Below are 10,128 nucleotides of genomic sequence, written 5' to 3'. Positions count from 1 at the left end.
TAACAAAATCATTAAAGTTCCACAATTTGCTAAGGCAAATCTGCCTTGCACTTTCGTTTTTCTTTTCTCAAACATTTGGCCAATGAAAATTCCTCGAACATGATTCATTTATGAAGACAAAGTCTAGGAAACATCCAAAATACATTTGGTAGGTGATTAACACCAAGGATTTCGAATAACAAGTCCCAAATCAAGATTAGCTATAAATCAGTCCAGAATTAGGGTTTTCTTTCACGAAGACAGATCTGAAATCCAGCCACAACTCACTCAATTCAACTCAGAATTGAGCGTGGTCAGTGGCATTGAAAACTAAATTCATAACGCTACAATTTCTCAGAAGGAATCGTTTTAAAATTCTGTCCACAACTAGCTCATATTTGAGCATCAAGTCGCAGCTCAAAACAGGGCTTCCAGTACAGACGAGAAACAGAACAGGCAAATTTACAAGGTTTGTACGGCTCACTCAGGCGGAATCAGGGTATGAATTTTATACCGTTGGAAAACTGGATGTGTCTAGTTTCTAATGCGGCAAACAGCACTCAATTTCGACGTTGGAACAAAGAGTTATGGCCGAAACAATACCACTGCCAGAGAGGCTCTGGTTACATTTCCAGTTTTGCTACATTTTCGAAATCTCAACTTTTGGCCAACCAATTTGGATGATTTTTGGTGGAAACTTTCCACACAACCCACACAACATATTTACATCAAAATCAAGTCAATTGAACCACAAAAAACTGCACTAATGCTCACGGAAAAACAGGGGCAGAATCGTCACTTTTGCTCATCTCACTTCCTTTGAGTTTTCTTTCACAACACAACTTATTTTCACTAGATTAAGCACTAATCCAACATTAATAACATCAAATCAGTTCATCAAGCCATTGTGGGATTTCATAGAGCCCACTCACAAAATTTCCAACAATATAGAGCTACCCACATGCATCTATAAGCTTACATGTGCAAATTAACTTACACAAACTAAGATTCAAGGGTTTGATATTTGATTACCTCTTTAGATGATAAAACCAAAAATTTTCGGTCCTTTGAAGCTCAAGAAAACCATGAGAAACAAGCTCCTTTCCTAGCTTAAGTTGATCTTCAAGTTATTTGCAAGGTGTAGTGTGAATTTGAGGTGATTTGGTCAAGAAATGAAGCAAGAAAATGAAGAACTTTGGGTCTTCTTCCTCCTAGGGGGTGCACGGCTGCTTTGAGCAAGGAGAGAGAGAGTTTTGCTGAAAATGAAGCTTCCTTGAGAAGCTTAAGTGTGTGGCCAAAAGGTGCTCCAAAAGTCGACCCTTTAACAGTGCGCGTTCGCGCGCGTTTCGTGCCCGATTCCGCTCGGATTTGTTTCACTTGTGCACTAAACCTCCAATACACTTTCTTAAACGTTATAATTATTCACTCTTAATAGTCTAGAATAAATTCCTTAAATCTCCAATTAACCGCTCCGGCTCGATATACGCGAACTTTCGATTCGCGTGCAATACAGCGAAATTTCTAAGGAATTCTTATAACGATAGTATACTAACCATCACTTGAGTACTTAAACATAAAAAAATACCTATTTTAAGACTAATGTATAAGTCTTCAATCTCCAAGCTCATTGTACCCTCGAATCGATTGTTACCTCCAAACGCAAATTCATTATCCTCACTAAACGAGCTTTCCAAAAATTAATTTTTGTAACAAGTCATTTTAAAAACACATGTAAGCCATAGTTCCGTGTAAATAAGTTTAAAATGGTTGAAATAAATTATTCAGAGAAAACGGGTGAGTAATAACTAATTAGGCCGGTAAAATAAAATAAAATAAGAAAAAAAAATTCGGGTCCTCACAACCTTCCCTCCTTAAAAAGAATTTCGTTTTCGAAATTCATACCTTCTGTAATCTCAGATAACCCTGAACCTTGTTGTGTGATCATTTCATATGTTCTTGTAGATGCCACTGGTCGGTTTCTTCTTCCATTGAATTGTCGAGGGACAGTTCCATTTCCTTGTTGAGTAGTAGTTTCTCGTGGATACCTCTTTGGACAGTCGTGAACTTTATGGTTGGTGCTCCCGCATCCCATACACTTTCGCCCCTTTAGCCAACAGTTTTCTTCGGTATGATTCGTCCTTCCACAATATCCACAAGTCGGACGAGGCGTTGTGACTTGACTTGCTTGCGAGGTTTCCTTTGATTGTATCTGTCCTACTGGAGCTCCTTGTGACATAGTTCCTTCTGGTTCCTTTATCATGAGTGGTGAAGGAAGTGATAGTCTTACTCTATCCACTCCTTTTCTAACTTTGGGTGGTGCTCCAATTTCTCTTAGTTTACTATCGGATACATCTCTCTTCCTCGCTTGGAAGGCTCTCAGTTGGGATTTTGTGCTTTCTACCCTTTGCGCTTTCTCGAGAGCGTCACTAAATGTTTCAATCTGTGCTGCAGCAAGGGCATCTTGGATTTCTAAATTTAATCCTTGGATAAACCGTCTTATTCTCTTCTGTTCCGAAGCTACCAATTCCGGAGCATATGTAGATAATTTCGTGAATCGTGTTTCGTACTCAGCCACACTCAAAGTTCCTTGACGAAGCTTTATAAAATCGTCTTCTCTCTTTTCTTGGACAAGTGGAGGAAAAAAATTTCTCATTAAACTCTCATACAAAGTTTATCCAAGTCCTTGGAGTTTGATCTCTTTCCCACTTGTTTCTTATAACATTCCACCAAGCTCGAGCTGCTCCCTCAAGTTGAAATATAGCAAAAGTGACTTGTCTTTCCTCTGTGAAGTCCAAGGCATCGAATATATTCCTTATATTCTCTAACCAATTCTCAGCCACTTTTGGGTCAGGTCCTCCAGAAAATTTGGGCGGGAAGAATTTCTGAAACCGCTCTAAAGCTCGATCCTCCCCTATCTCTTGGTTTCCACGTTGGTTTCCTTGAGCTCTAATACATCCGTCATGCGAGTTAAAACTACTCCCATTTGGTCATCTCCTCTCCCAGCCCTTGGCTCGGCGTTTTGATCAATACCAGACCCATTATCTACTTTTTGATTTCGGGGTTGTTTGGGCTGACGTCCCTTTCGTTGTCCTCTAGTTTCCATGTTCACAGCTAATCTATATGCATATGCATAAACCTCACACTAAGCCATAATTGAACTACACACATATACCAGTAACAACTTTTAAAGAAAAATGAAATCACTTACACAAATAACATTATCACCATACAAGTAAACACAAACTAGAGCTCATTAAATCATAACACAGGTTAGAGTCAAGTAAAGTTCATACCAAGTCAAAGTCAGTAAACAAAGTAAACAGGTGATCATTAAAAGTACATTCATCTCCAAGGCACAAACTCTTAACACATTCAACTTCATTCCCAACACTAGGATCTTCTGGGCTACGATATTCTCCACCTGACGCTCTTAATTATTGTGCCATCTTAGCCAAACGATTATTGGTTTCCTGTAACTATTCATGTGAAATATCGATTCATTCTTATTCCCCACAAATGGAGATCTCAAGTCCTTAGGATTGCCCTCAACTCTTAAGTACTCGGGTACAAGAATCCGAAACAAGGTAATTCACAACTCGAGCCAGCCGGTCCCAAGAGTAAATGACCACATTTGAGATTCCTACCCAACATACATATCTTATTTTCCTCCAAGTATCAAGATAAAGGTTTTATACCTACCACATTCATGATCCATAACTTCACTCTAGAAAAACACTTAAGTCTTTACTCATTCATATAGTAAGGACCATAACACCACTTGGCCCAAACTCACCCCGCGCAGAGACCACGCGAAACGGCTCTGATTTTCATCCCTACAAGTGGTCACTTAACTTTCAAACCAATCCCACAGTCCGGCATCCTAAACTTTTAAGCCTAGGATACACTACAAAGATCTAAAGCCTAAGCTCTGATACCAACTGTGACGCCCCCACTTCTCCCTAAGGCGAACCAAAGGGTATCCGCGGGACGCCTGCCCAACTCTCGGTAGGACTCACTACAATCCATAATTCAAAAGCTCGAAATACTTCAAATAACTTCAATATATAATTAAAGTACTCCAAAATATTGCATGCTTACAATTAGTTAGCTTTCAATCTTAATACAATCCAAAAGAGTATGTACTACAACCATCCGCTATAATACAACTTAAGTTCGTCAAAAGAAAACAATCTAGTACTATTAACGAGCACTCTTGGTCTCGAACCCTATTAAGGAAAATAAAAATGTGGAATGAGCTACACAGCCCAGTGAGGTTCCAAGACACTCTAGCAGTTCTAATAAATCAAGTAATTTGAACATAACACATGTATGGTTCAAGGTTGCATATTTGGCACATTAACATGAGATAGTTATCATTGTACGAGTAATTTGAGTATAACACAAGCATGGTTCAAGGTTGCACCTTGGCACATTAGCATGATACAGTTATCAGTATGCAAAAATAAACACACATCGAAGGATATGATGTTCCAGTGGAACCATTTCGGTCAAATTCACCTTATAACTTCGGATCCCCTCGGTTTGTCTGGCCATCACCTTATCCCTCCAGTGGTAGTACTCGAGTATACCGAAACGGTGTCCCAGGGTTCTAACCTACACGACCGATCCCAGTCCTGGCTCGAGTAGGTTAGTAACCAAGGACAGGGCCCAGTTCAGCTTAGAGCTTACAACATGCACAAGTAATCGAATAAATCGGTGAACGGTAAAAATTTATCATTTTAGTAGGTCGAGTGAGATGAAATACACACTCGCCTTAAACGGTGGGCAATTTCATATGAACACGTAATTTACGGTAATCACATACTCAAGTAGTCAAGTAATCAAGTAAGCAGGTAATCAAGTAAATTGGTAAACAGTGAACGGTAAACGATAAACGGTAAATAATCTCGGTTAACGGTAAAAATTTATCATTTTCGTAGGTCGAGTGAGATAAGGTACACACTCGCCTTAAAACAGTGGAACAGTTCATAGGAGCAATTATCGGTAACACTTAACAGTTAAACACATAATGACCATGGAGTAAACATGTCATAAAACTATTCAAATCAGGTACTCCTATATGGAACACTTACCTATTCAAAACAAGTGAGTAAGTGCTCAACAAGTGTTTAGGCGTCCGCTTCGAGATCCTCTTGAAGGTCCTCTTGAGTGCCTGAGCAATTAACAATTACCTATCACTTAAAACCCCTAATTATCAAGGAAGATTGTACACTTGTACAATTTAAGAAAATACCGTGAAATGGAGCTTTACTCGCTTAAAATTCAAGATTCAAAAGTGGTGTTTTAACAACACAAGGAAAAACTGATTTCCTTCATGAAGACAAGTCCAAAATGGTCAATTAGTAGTGAAGGATTGGGAAGAGTCTCTAAAGCTCAATTTCCGTCAAGTTTGAAAATTTCAGATTTGAGGTGCGATCTTTGAAAAATCATATCTCACTCTCCGTAGGTCCAAAATTGGAAAACATGATACCGTTGGAAACTACTTTCAAAGTACTAAAAGTTCCTAGGAACTTTTCCATGATTCAAAACGTAAGACACTCAAATTTTGGTTTCAAGTTGCTGATTTGAACTCCCGAGACAGATTTGGGTTGTTGGCAAATTTTGAAAATTCGGTAAAATTCCCAGAATGCGAACTAACCTCTCAAATTTGAAAATCAATTAGAGTTACAATGAAAGTTTAAAAAAAAAAACAAACGGAACAAGAATCATAGTTTTGAGCACCAAGATATAGTGGCTCAAAATTGGTTCAAAATGAAGATCATTAGGCAATTTTCCAGATTTGAAACATAACTTTGGGCATCAAAATAGACTTATAACGGCACCAAATTTGGTATGATTGTGCTACCATATAATGGCTATTCCTCAGTCAAATTTCATACAAAAATTCGTTCGGGAAGTCGGTTAACAAAATCATTAAAGTTCCACAATTTGCTAAGGCAAATCTGCCTTGCACTTTCGTTTTTCTTTTCTCAAACATTTGGCCAATGAAAATTCCTCGAACATGATTCATTTATGAAGACAAAGTCTAGGAAACATCCAAAATACATTTGGTAGGTGATTAACACCAAGGATTTCGAATAACAAGTCCCAAATCAAGATTAGCTATAAATCAGTCCAGAATTAGGGTTTTCTTTCACGAAGACAGATCTGAAATCCAGCCACAACTCACTCAATTCAACTCAGAATTGAGCGTGGTCAGTGGCATTGAAAACTAAATTCATAACGCTACAATTTCTCAGAAGGAATCGTTTTAAAATTCTGTCCACAACTAGCTCATATTTGAGCATCAAGTCGCAGCTCAAAACAGGGCTTCCAGTACAGACGAGAAACAGAACAGGCAAATTTACAAGGTTTGTACGGCTCACTCAGGCGGAATCAGGGTATGAATTTTATACCGTTGGAAAACTGGATGTGTCTAGTTTCTAATGCGGCAAACAGCACTCAATTTCGACGTTGGAACAAAGAGTTATGGCCGAAACAATACCACTGCCAGAGAGGCTCTGGTTACATTTCCAGTTTTGCTACATTTTCGAAATCTCAACTTTTGGCCAACCAATTTGGATGATTTTTGGTGGAAACTTTCCACACAACCCACACAACATATTTACATCAAAATCAAGTCAATTGAACCACAAAAAACTGCACTAATGCTCACGGAAAAACAGGGGCAGAATCGTCACTTTTGCTCATCTCACTTCCTTTGAGTTTTCTTTCACAACACAACTTATTTTCACTAGATTAAGCACTAATCCAACATTAATAACATCAAATCAGTTCATCAAGCCATTGTGGGATTTCATAGAGCCCACTCACAAAATTTCCAACAATATAGAGCTACCCACATGCATCTATAAGCTTACATGTGCAAATTAACTTACACAAACTAAGATTCAAGGGTTTGATATTTGATTACCTCTTTAGATGATAAAACCAAAAATTTTCGGTCCTTTGAAGCTCAAGAAAACCATGAGAAACAAGCTCCTTTCCTAGCTTAAGTTGATCTTCAAGTTATTTGCAAGGTGTAGTGTGAATTTGAGGTGATTTGGTCAAGAAATGAAGCAAGAAAATGAAGAACTTTGGGTCTTCTTCCTCCTAGGGGGTGCACGGCTGCTTTGAGCAAGGAGAGAGAGAGTTTTGCTGAAAATGAAGCTTCCTTGAGAAGCTTAAGTGTGTGGCCAAAAGGTGCTCCAAAAGTCGACCCTTTAACAGTGCGCGTTCGCGCGCGTTTCGTGCCCGATTCCGCTCGGATTTGTTTCACTTGTGCACTAAACCTCCAATACACTTTCTTAAACGTTATAATTATTCACTCTTAATAGTCTAGAATAAATTCCTTAAATCTCCAATTAACCGCTCCGGCTCGATATACGCGAACTTTCGATTCGCGTGCAATACAGCGAAATTTCTAAGGAATTCTTATAACGATAGTATACTAACCATCACTTGAGTACTTAAACATAAAAAAATACCTATTTTAAGACTAATGTATAAGTCTTCAATCTCCAAGCTCATTGTACCCTCGAATCGATTGTTACCTCCAAACGCAAATTCATTATCCTCACTAAACGAGCTTTCCAAAAATTAATTTTTGTAACAAGTCATTTTAAAAACACATGTAAGCCATAGTTCCGTGTAAATAAGTTTAAAATGGTTGAAATAAATTATTCAGAGAAAACGGGTGAGTAATAACTAATTAGGCCGGTAAAATAAAATAAAATAAGAAAAAAAAATTCGGGTCCTCACAACCTTCCCTCCTTAAAAAGAATTTCGTTTTCGAAATTCATACCTTCTGTAATCTCAGATAACCCTGAACCTTGTTGTGTGATCATTTCATATGTTCTTGTAGATGCCACTGGTCGGTTTCTTCTTCCATTGAATTGTCGAGGGACAGTTCCATTTCCTTGTTGAGTAGTAGTTTCTCGTGGATACCTCTTTGGACAGTCGTGAACTTTATGGTTGGTGCTCCCGCATCCCATACACTTTCGCCCCTTTAGCCAACAGTTTTCTTCGGTATGATTCGTCCTTCCACAATATCCACAAGTCGGACGAGGCGTTGTGACTTGACTTGCTTGCGAGGTTTCCTTTGATTGTATCTGTCCTACTGGAGCTCCTTGTGACATAGTTCCTTCTGGTTCCTTTATCATGAGTGGTGAAGGAAGTGATAGTCTTACTCTATCCACTCCTTTTCTAACTTTGGGTGGTGCTCCAATTTCTCTTAGTTTACTATCGGATACATCTCTCTTCCTCGCTTGGAAGGCTCTCAGTTGGGATTTTGTGCTTTCTACCCTTTGCGCTTTCTCGAGAGCGTCACTAAATGTTTCAATCTGTGCTGCAGCAAGGGCATCTTGGATTTCTAAATTTAATCCTTGGATAAACCGTCTTATTCTCTTCTGTTCCGAAGCTACCAATTCCGGAGCATATGTAGATAATTTCGTGAATCGTGTTTCGTACTCAGCCACACTCAAAGTTCCTTGACGAAGCTTTATAAAATCGTCTTCTCTCTTTTCTTGGACAAGTGGAGGAAAAAAATTTCTCATTAAACTCTCATACAAAGTTTATCCAAGTCCTTGGAGTTTGATCTCTTTCCCACTTGTTTCTTATAACATTCCACCAAGCTCGAGCTGCTCCCTCAAGTTGAAATATAGCAAAAGTGACTTGTCTTTCCTCTGTGAAGTCCAAGGCATCGAATATATTCCTTATATTCTCTAACCAATTCTCAGCCACTTTTGGGTCAGGTCCTCCAGAAAATTTGGGCGGGAAGAATTTCTGAAACCGCTCTAAAGCTCGATCCTCCCCTATCTCTTGGTTTCCACGTTGGTTTCCTTGAGCTCTAATACATCCGTCATGCGAGTTAAAACTACTCCCATTTGGTCATCTCCTCTCCCAGCCCTTGGCTCGGCGTTTTGATCAATACCAGACCCATTATCTACTTTTTGATTTCGGGGTTGTTTGGGCTGACGTCCCTTTCGTTGTCCTCTAGTTTCCATGTTCACAGCTAATCTATATGCATATGCATAAACCTCACACTAAGCCATAATTGAACTACACACATATACCAGTAACAACTTTTAAAGAAAAATGAAATCACTTACACAAATAACATTATCACCATACAAGTAAACACAAACTAGAGCTCATTAAATCATAACACAGGTTAGAGTCAAGTAAAGTTCATACCAAGTCAAAGTCAGTAAACAAAGTAAACAGGTGATCATTAAAAGTACATTCATCTCCAAGGCACAAACTCTTAACACATTCAACTTCATTCCCAACACTAGGATCTTCTGGGCTACGATATTCTCCACCTGACGCTCTTAATTATTGTGCCATCTTAGCCAAACGATTATTGGTTTCCTGTAACTATTCATGTGAAATATCGATTCATTCTTATTCCCCACAAATGGAGATCTCAAGTCCTTAGGATTGCCCTCAACTCTTAAGTACTCGGGTACAAGAATCCGAAACAAGGTAATTCACAACTCGAGCCAGCCGGTCCCAAGAGTAAATGACCACATTTGAGATTCCTACCCAACATACATATCTTATTTTCCTCCAAGTATCAAGATAAAGGTTTTATACCTACCACATTCATGATCCATAACTTCACTCTAGAAAAACACTTAAGTCTTTACTCATTCATATAGTAAGGACCATAACACCACTTGGCCCAAACTCACCCCGCGCAGAGACCACGCGAAACGGCTCTGATTTTCATCCCTACAAGTGGTCACTTAACTTTCAAACCAATCCCACAGTCCGGCATCCTAAACTTTTAAGCCTAGGATACACTACAAAGATCTAAAGCCTAAGCTCTGATACCAACTGTGACGCCCCCACTTCTCCCTAAGGCGAACCAAAGGGTATCCGCGGGACGCCTGCCCAACTCTCGGTAGGACTCACTACAATCCATAATTCAAAAGCTCGAAATACTTCAAATAACTTCAATATATAATTAAAGTACTCCAAAATATTGCATGCTTACAATTAGTTAGCTTTCAATCTTAATACAATCCAAAAGAGTATGTACTACAACCATCCGCTATAATACAACTTAAGTTCGTCAAAAGAAAACAATCTAGTACTATTAACGAGCACTCTTGGTCTCGAACCCTATTAAGGAAAATAAAAATG

The sequence above is a fragment of the Coffea arabica genome, chromosome 8e (assembly GCF_036785885.1).
Source record: "Coffea arabica cultivar ET-39 chromosome 8e, Coffea Arabica ET-39 HiFi, whole genome shotgun sequence".
Taxonomy (NCBI): Eukaryota; Viridiplantae; Streptophyta; class Magnoliopsida; order Gentianales; family Rubiaceae; genus Coffea; species Coffea arabica.
The sequence above is the reverse complement of the archived record's forward strand: the minus strand, read 5'-3'. Positions refer to the sequence as shown.